This window comes from Pinus tabuliformis, chromosome J, assembly GCF_031772625.1.
Source record: "Pinus tabuliformis cultivar Carrire ecotype Pingquan chromosome J, CPIR1, whole genome shotgun sequence".
Classification (NCBI taxonomy): domain Eukaryota; kingdom Viridiplantae; phylum Streptophyta; class Pinopsida; order Pinales; family Pinaceae; genus Pinus; species Pinus tabuliformis.
Genome location: NC_142295.1, coordinates 770557952 through 770568522, shown reverse-complemented (window position 1 = coordinate 770568522; position 10571 = coordinate 770557952).

The following is a 10571-nucleotide window of genomic DNA, read 5'->3' as shown; positions in this document are numbered from 1 at the left end:
ACTATAAGCAAATGGAATCGAAAGAATTTACACATATAATCATCATACATAAATACAAGAATATGGGAAAAGGTGTAAATAGCTTTATTAAGTAGAAGGAAGAGTTACAACCAAAGAAGTTTGATCCCATGTCACTCATCTAGCTTGAGTTCCATCCTTCATCACACCAAAAGCACAACACTCTAGCACCATAACAATACTTTCTTATAATCTCAAACCTCAAACCAACAACATCTCCTTACAATTCTTCAAATTCCAACCCCTGATCACTATGATGAGTGCTCAATTTATAGGGAAATGGAGGTGGTTTTGTCATAAATTGGGCATTGAATGGCTTTCCAATTTGGGAGTTAGTTTCCATGGAGGAAGGAATGAGAGGATAGGAGGTTATTTGATTCATTCCCTAACCAATTTCAAGTTCATAGGAGAGGATAAGAGGTGGGAATCTTCTAGAATGATGTAGAATGAAAGAATATTCCCAGAACCCTACGAAGATTTCTCTCAATCTCGCCCAGTGCAGGTCAAAGTGGGCCTAGGTGCTTTGCAGAGTAGGCTTGAATGGGCCTAAGTGCTCTGCAGAGCATTTACCACTTACCAAAGCTGCGCTGGTCCCTTAAGGAGTCATTTCAAAATGTCTTCAGGCTAGGAAACTATCAGGAATGATGGCATTTGATGTGGTGACTTGTCTAGGGCATGTAGCAACTAAATTAGGGGTTGATGAGCCCTAATAGTACTGATATGAATGTTAGGAGTGATGTACCCAAATAGACGTGTAACAAGCATGAAACTAGATCACAATAGTGCTTGCAAACAACAAGGATAACACTACCAAGAAAATAAAATTTTACATTACCTGTGTCTTCTCAGATTGACTTGTTGGGATTTGATTGTAAATCTAGTGAGGTCAAGGATCATCTTTTTGTATATTTAGTGTTGATCATATTCCAATGCATAGAGTATAAGTTGTTGATGCAAGACATTAGAGATTAGGAATCAATCAATTTTCCTTGTAAGAGGGAATCACATAAATATAATTGTTTTAGTATTGCCAAAAATCCCCACAAGAACACATTCCATCTTTGAAATGATGATACTGACTGACATCTCTCACAATAAGTTCTTGCCCTATAATTTTAGAAATGAGATTGGAAGAAGTATGACAATTACTAAGAATACAAATATTCTTGATGATTTGAATAGAAATTCTTCTAGGAATATTAATAAGTGCAAACACAATCGCCATTTTCTCACTATAATAGGATAAAAATTGTTCATTCTACCGATCGTCTACATCATGCAATTTTTTTTTTGTATTGGGCACATACCTTGCCTCCTTCATCAACTTGGTTAATTCCTCCATCTTCTCATAGATCACTGTTATTTGTGGATGCCTTCTGTCTTTGACAGTGAAACTATGCACCATACCTTTGACCTCAATCCAGCTAAATCTTGGTTACTTTTTTCAATCCTTTATTTTTCATATTTTTCCTCACATTTGCAAGACAAACCCATCTGTGAGTTGCAACATATATATTGGACAAAATCACATATGCTTGAGCATCTTGTGGTTCCAACTTGAGATTATGTTTTGTTGTTTGTTTCCCTAAATCCAAATCTCAATGGGTTCTATAGGAAGACAACAAGTTTTTCCATACCAAAGCATTTGGTTCAAACAAAATTTTATTTATTAAATCTTCAGCCTCATTCAATTTCCCAGCATGACCAAGAAGGTCAACCATACACACACAAATGCTCCATTGTTAATGTAATGCCATAATCTCGATCAATGGAATCGAACAACCTATGCCCTTCATCCACTAATCCAATGCTACTGCAAACCAACATAACATAAACAAAAGCGATATTATTTGGCTTCAGACCTACTTGTTGCATTTGGTCGAAGAGTTGGAGAGCCTCCTGCCATATCCATGTTGTGCAAATACAAAAATCATTACATTCCATGAGGCAACATCACATTCACATTTTTTGGAAAATACTTTTTGTGCATCTCCCAAACTTCCACACTTTGCATACATGTCAACAATGGAATTTCCAACAGAGATATGTGAGTCAATCCCACTTTGGATAGCAAAATAATGGACCTTCTTTCCAATTTCCAGGACTGCTAGGTTGGCACAAGCACCAATGATGCTAGAAACACTAAATTGATCTGGCTTTGAGCCTTCTTGTAGCATTTGGCCAAAGGTTTTCAATGCCTCTTCCCAATACCCATTTTGGGTATATCCTATAATCATGGCAGTCCATGAAATCAAGTTGCATTCAGGCATTTTATTAAAAACCTTACAAGAAGACTTGATGCTTGCAAACTTTGTATACATATCAGGAAGAGATGTTGCAACCCAGATATTGGACTCATAGCCAGTTTTGATTATGTAACTATGGATGCATTCACCTTGTCCTACATATGCTAGGCTTGCACATGCCCTGAGAACACTGGGTAAAGTGAACTCATCTGGCTCTATACCCACAAGCTACATCCGACCAAATAGTTTAAGGTCCTCCTTGCCATGACCATTCAGCATGCATCCCACTCTTATTTCATTCCATGAAACAACATCTCGAGAAAACATTCTATTAAAACACATGAAATGTATCAACTGTACTGCTGCATTTTCCATACATGTCAACAAGGCCATTTTGCATGGAGACTTATGTCAAATCTAGTCCTGATAATATAAGCATGAACCATCTTTCCATGTTTTAGGGTTGTTAGGCTAGAATAGGCAAGAAGCAATAGGGAATTTTTAAGGTCTAAAATGGGCATCCTAAGGAAATTATAAAATAATAGTGTAAATAATAAAATAATATTAGATTACATCATCAAATTTTAGAGGGAAAAAAGAAAATCTACTTTTCAACTCATATTTTCAACTTATCTCGCTAAGGTTTTACTCAAATTTCAAGCGAGAGCACTCGTTGGATGAAAATTTTGATTTCTCATACAAGGAGTACCCATGTTGCATACTTTCGATGGACCCTACTACACGAAAAATGAGAAATACATGAAAAATGTGATTGCAATCACCTTTTTTCATGTATTTCTAATTTTCATGTTGTAGGGTCCATTGAAAGTATGCAACGTGGGTACTCCTTGGATGAGAAATTAAATTTTGCTTCCCAGGAGTACTCTCGCTTGAAATTTCAGTAAAACCTTAAAGCGATAAGCTGAAAATATGAGTTGAAAAAGTACTTTTATTATTTTATTATTTTTAATCTTTTTACTTTTTTACTTGAAAAATGGTGAATCACTCCCCATGGTTGACATCACCATTTTCAATCCCGTTGGTCCTTATAAAGTTTATTTTGGTTGTACATTTTTCTTGGGAGGCCCATTTTAGACCTCAAAATTCCCCTAATGTATACTTGTGAAGGTATACTCTTCTGCACCCATTCCTATCTTGAACATTTCACAAGAGAGTTTCAAAGCCTTCTTGCCATGCTCATGTTGAGCATATATAGCAATCATTGTAGTCCATGATACATTTCATATAGGAATTTCATCAAACATTTGGCGACAATGGTGCAACATTCCACATTTCTGATACATGTCAACAAGTGCACTTCGTACAAAGATTTCAGACTCAAAGCCAAACTTGGTGATTTTGCATTGCCTCGCTATGCCCAGTTTAAGAGTTACTAGACCAGCGCATGCCCTGAGAAAACTTGAAAAAGTGAACTAGTCTGGTTTGAACCCTTCCAATTGCATTTGCTGAAACAATTGTACAACCTCATCACTATTCCCACTCTGTACACATCTGACTATCACTAAATTCCAAGAATCTATATGCCTTTCAAGCATTCTATTGAACACTAGAGGTTGACTCTATACACCCAAACTTGAGATACATGTCAACAAGAGAATTACCCATAGTGACATATGAGAATATCCCAATTTTTACAATATTCTTATGAATTTGTGAGCCAAGTCCAATAATTCCTAGGCTGCCCATGCTCTTAGAACTCTAACCAAAATTAATGAATTTTTCACAATTCCCAACTCAAGAATTCAATTGTAAACCTTCAGTGCCTTCTCGGGTTTCCCATTTTGAGTATATCCTGAGATCATAACAATCCATGTGACAAAATTCAACTCAGACATTTGGTCAAATAACCTATAGAGTCCTTCCTTATAGTCACTTTTGGCATACATCTCCACAAGAGTAGTACCCACAAACATGTCTGCCTCGAATCTAGTTTTAATAATGTGGGAATGAACTTATAAACCTTGAGCTCAAGCTTCCAAAATCAAGTGTGATCTTAGCACACTACTAAGAGTGAACATTGACCAATGGAGATGTTGCACAAATGGGATCATTAGCACCATAGGAATAATGGAAATCATGTGGAGACGTTGAACAAATGGGATCATTAGAACATTGAATTGTAACCTGACCAGATTCCTTGTGATTCCAACACTATGAATTTATGGTGCAATCCATAGAAATATCAAGAAGTCCACAGTTGTTGCAAACTAACACGTTTGGACAATCAGGAGTAAAATTCCTAGGCCACTTGTGGATATTGCAAGCATCATCCAAACTGGAGTGACAAAAATCCCTCATATAGGGTGTGTTGTGGTAATATGATCGATCGATAACGACTCTGTTGTGGAAGCGGTGGCTCCCTCTTTGTGGACTATCCCCGTGCATACTTACTCTGATTCAAAAACTCTCAATTGGTTTGACTAGACTAGAAAAATGTAGGCCTACAAAACGCACCACTATTCTTTCGATACTCTTTTCTCTAGATTCAGACTCCACACCTCCGTAAGCCACAACTAACCTTTCGGTTCCTCATTATGGTTTTGAAGTTCTGTGATGTTTGCCAAAAATTTAGGGAAAAGCTACCCGAACACTCCAGAAACAACTCAAGAATTGTCAATGCTTCAAGAATGGATAGAAAGTGTCCACATATTTTCTCTAATTATCTTCCCCTCCTAATCGAATTCCAAAGGGAAACTTCAATTGTTGTACTTTACGAGAGGTATTTAACAATTGTCAAATTTTATTTGATCTAAGGACGATGAAAATGGATGATTCTTATTGATTGGGGTGAATAGTGTTTGGTCACCCCAAGCCCATAGATAAAACACCTATCGGCGTAAAAGTGATCAACAGATAATGGGGTAATCTTTGTAAAATATAAAATCATGTAGCCCCTATTTTTTAACTTGATAAAAATAACTCAATGGAGTTAGCTCAATGTCACACCCATGTAGCATGACTCACACAACAAGCTAACTAGCAATTGCACCAAGAGGTGCAAAGGAACACAAATAGGAGGAGTAGGAGAATGTGGAAAGAAAGTTGAAAAAAAGAAAATCTTTTGATCGTTAAGCGTTAGGAACCACTCCAGTCCTTGCAATCAAAGAGGTTTTCTTTTATTTTTTTTCCAAGACTACCCAATCAGTTTTAAAACTAATTCTATTTTTACAGTTAATGAAACTATTTTTTTTAAAGATTCACAATAAAAATGGAAATAAAAATAATAGCTACTAAAAACAATTTCATTAAACAAAATAATAAAACAATTAAAATTAAAATAAAATATCAATAACTCACAATTTTGATTAATTTTATTTCATTTATAATTACAATACAATTTTGAATTAAATAGTTAAAATAAAAATACATCCAAATTAAAATCACAACAACTGAAATTATATCAAAATCACTCTCAAAATAAATTTAATAAAAGCACTTTACAAAGCAGTCACAAATCTCAGTAAATTGAAAATGATACTTTTGAATGGAATGGTTGAAAACACAATAGTTAGATTTACATTAAATTCAAACCCAAAATAATAAAACAATAAAAACCCTTGCAACACAAAGATGCCAATAAGTTTGAAATTTCAAGAATTTTTAAATCTCATAATTTCGGTGTATATTTTGCTAGATAATATCTATATCTATCTATCTATCTATCTATCTATCTATCTATCTATATATATATATATACACACACACACACACACTAAATTCATGAACTCACCCACACATGGAGATCCAATATCCTCAAGATGAATTATTTGTGCCTTCAACCCTCACAAATAGGTTTTTATTTGTGAATGTGAATAATAAAAAATTAAAATTAAAATATATGAAGAAACCAAGAATTAGAAGAATAAAATCAACAAATACCAATCACATTTAACAAAGGCAGTGCTAAATCTTCTTTCCTCTCCAAATATCTTAGTGGAATATATAAAAACTAATTGAAATTAAGGAAAAATGGTGATGAATGGGTTCATGGGTAAACAACAAAAGTTGAAGGCCATGTCACACCACCCTCAATATTTTTATCTAGATTATTATAACATGATATCATAATAATATTAATCCCCATATTCAAATGGTATGCATAGATATATATTCGTCCAAGTAGATGGAAAAGCTAGATTTCTTGGTTTGTATACCTGTTTTTTTGGAAGTTTAGCCATTTTTGCCTGTTTTTTTAGACAAAAAGGTACATTAATAATTATTACATATATTTTATGATAATAAAAAAAACAATTTCCTGAAGAAAGAAGTACATCTTGTGGATCTTTATATCAATTATAGGTTTTTCCACAATATTTTTTTTTTTTTCAATTCTTTGTTCTCTTCTTTTCTTTTTGTTACTTCAACTTCCAACTCAATAGCATATTCATAGATAAAAATCTAGTAGCAAATAGCAGGTTTGTCAAACTAAGGGTTTTGTTAAGACATTTGCCCAAACATAGTTGGGTCATTAAAATAGAAACAAGCATCTAAAAATTGATATCAATTAGCAAAACACAATTGTTATAGAAAAAGTCTTTCATAATGCTTCTCCAACAACAGTTTATCGATCAAAATTGACATTCTTACAAAATAAGACAAACAAATTTCTATGCTCAGTTAAGAGATCAAGGATAGTTTACTTACCTTAAGTTCAAAAGGGTTGACCTTTGAGGACAAGCTAGCAAGACTTATTCAAAACCAAGCACGTGAGGTATCTTACCTTCATTACAAGGTTTGGCATAATGTTACCCTATATCTTAGTTAAGAACTTTCAGACAAGCACACAACCAAAACCCTCTTTCCTATAGATTTGTTGCTTCCTTCTGGAGTGTCCAGTTGACCAAGAATACCATTAGGAGAGTTGGGATAACCTTACCTTCTACCAAGGAAGATTTATAATGAGTCACTACTATCACATGTCTCAACGGAATTACAATAAGCCACCATTATTAGTTTATGTCTAGTTGCACATAAAATAAATAATTTCCCTCTAGAGGGTTTCAGATCACTAGGCATCCTTAGTACAAAGGTAAATAGACATGGTCAGATCCTCCATGGGCCAAATTCTAGTGCCTAGTAATACAATGTTGAGGTTATCTGATATCACTGTTAAGGTGATACTTCAAGTCCAGTTCATATACAAATATAACAGCAATTGTGTCATGAGAAATAACAATTTGATTGCTAGATGTGGGAATTGACTCCTTGAGGAGTGAGAAGGACAATCCCTCAATAATTACAAAAATGTAGATCCTTATTGTTTATCAGAACGATAACATAGATAAATTGTTCTCATAAGAAGTAACTTTGAATAATGGAGTTCAAATTGTCAATATAATTTTATGAATAAAATACAAACAAGTGTAAACAATAATAATTAGCCTCGATAGTTAAATAAAGAAAAATTGATGATATTCAACACAATAGAACAAGGTAGAATAGTATAGCAAACTTTTAGAATGTTTTATATACATCCTTTAAGCTATACTCTATCCATAATACTCTTGGACTTTAGGAAGAAATATAGTATTCATGCCAAGCTTGTAACTAATGCATCTAGTTCACCTCCGTTTGCAAGCAACGTGACTTCTACATATGCATAGGAGACCTTGCTCAATTGATGCTAACAATCTATTGGAGGCATGACATCCTTTGAAGAAAAAATTGAAATGGTTGTTTGTCTCTGCATCTATAAAAGATAAAAATGATGGCACTATAGACCTAGAGGTTGGGTTTAATATAGAACCACTACAAGTGATACTAGCATCTGTTTATGAGCATTTCTCTAAAACAGTGGGATAAACATTTAAAAGTTCATTAATCATTAAGTATTTTCTCAACCTTAATCCTAAGAATATGTGTATGGAAAATATCGTAAGGTTCGATTCCATGTTGATTTTTTGCCTTGATGATTGCAAGATGCAGGTGATACCAATTCTGTGGCATTCAAGGAATTTATTTTTCATACAATATAAAACAATGTCACTATCCTAGTGAAATGACAATTTGGAATTTTCAAATATCCACTATTTACATATTGGATTCCCTTTTCATGATCTTGGCTAGTGAAATATGTATGCTTAAAATAAACTTAGATTGGAGTAATGTCTTCAATGTGAAGGAATTTGGGTCTAAATTCTTGAAGGCAAGGACATAACTATCTACCAGAAGCAATAACATTGGCATGTAGGTGTTACCTGGAAACTTCACTATCCTAGTGAAATGACAATTTGGAATTTTCAAATATCCACTATTTACATATTGGATTCCCTTTTCATGATCTTGGCTAGTGAAATATGTATGCTTAAAATAAACTTAGATTGGAGTAATGTCTTCAATGTGAAGGAATTTGGGTCTAAATTCTTGAAGGCAAGGACATAACTATCTACCAGAAGCAATAACATTGGCATGTAGGTGTTACCTGGAAACTATGTTATTCATGACAATACTTTTCAAGAAGCCTCTAGCTCTCTAAAAACAGTGAATACATAGTCTCAACAACCATTAGGTTGGAAATTTTCCACTGGATGTTATATAATTAATGCAATAGCTAATGACACAACATGGATTGATAGAGGCATGGATGCAAATTTTCAAAATAAATTAGGTGCCCAAGATAGCAAGATCTAATCCCCATTTGGTTGATATGTGCTTATCACTCACATTCCCTGATAAAAACATACCAAAATGGCATGTTATACTATCTCTTGGAGCCAATATTTAATGAGGGACAGAACATAATAGCATTATGTGCTCCCAAGTGGTAGAAAAGGACAATTTTCAAAGTTAATGGGCAATAATTATTACAATCCTATGCAATATTGGATGGACAAATCCTCTCACTAGCTTATGTCAACACCTACATGTGTTTGAACTTTGAAGGCATTGTTGATTTGGAGGTACCCAAATTCTTGTTCAACCCATCAGTCATAGAAACCCAACCAATGAATGTTGGAATTTTGATGCTTCATTATTTTGCATGATAACTAAGCATTAGGGAAGAAAACATTGTATTGATGAAGTTTTAAGGTGTTTGCAGTGGATCACTGATTTCAGGTAGCACCCTCATTTTTCACATGCTACAGTAGGGTAGGAAAAGGAATAAACTCCTTTGAGAAGTAGTGTAACATTAATAGGCTCCCTTGATCACCAAATTTGATTTCATGTTGTCATAAATAGATGCCTTGTTGGTCACAAAATAGTTTTCACAACTAGAATGTTATTCATGCCTTTGACAAGGTTCAAATTGGGCTCCAAAACTCAAATGAGATCCACTACAGTAAAATATTGGTACAGATAATTACAAGTGTAACACAACAATATCATCCATTTCAGATATAAGGTCATGCCTCAAGGGCTCACATTTAGTCATGCTATAACCAACCAATCAAACTAAAATTAGGTCCCCTTGGTTCAATTATGTTGGATAATCTCAAGTCAAACACAGCTGAAACATACATTTTTTATTTAAATATAATAGATGCTCACTTCCTCATACATAAACATAAATTTAAAAGGAAAAATTATATGACTTCTCCATTCTCTTGAATACTCAATTTCACAGTGACAAATATCCTGGAGGCATGTATAAATTTAAAAACAGATAGATTAAAAAAGGTGGCATGTCAGCTACCCACTTGTTTCCCTAATCTTTGTGGCACTATGGACTCAACACACCTCAAACTATGATCCGAAGCATGCTTGGCCTTCTCAAATCTTAATCAAAATTGAGTCTCGTGTAATGGCTTGGAAAAACATAAATACCAAGTATGAGACAACTCATATGGCAAAGAACATGTTATTGTATCAGCTTAAATGTGGTAAGGATCTACTTCTAATGCAGATTATTTTTACCAAACACGCAAATAAGAAACATCATAAGGCTTGAACACAATTTCCCAATTAAAAAAGAACAAACAAAGTTTTGTAAGAAAAGTAAACACTGTAGCTAAAACTTATGCAAAAGAATCATAAATCTCAACATCATAGCTTAAGTTTTTATGATTCTTTTGAATGTTAAGAAAGTGTCAACATTCATTAGGTCAAAATGGAAAATAGTCAAATCAGCACAAGCTTAAAATTTAAATGGTAAGATAAAGAAAAGAAAAGGTAACTGGTCTTAAAATAATTACATATGGATGTCCACTTTTTTTAAGACAAAAACATATAACCATCAATATGGAAATTATGAATAGTAAACTATTTTCTTCTTTATATATGCTACATGGAACTAAAAATTTTACTAGGACATCATACTTCTCTATATCTCATTCTTAGCTCAACAAG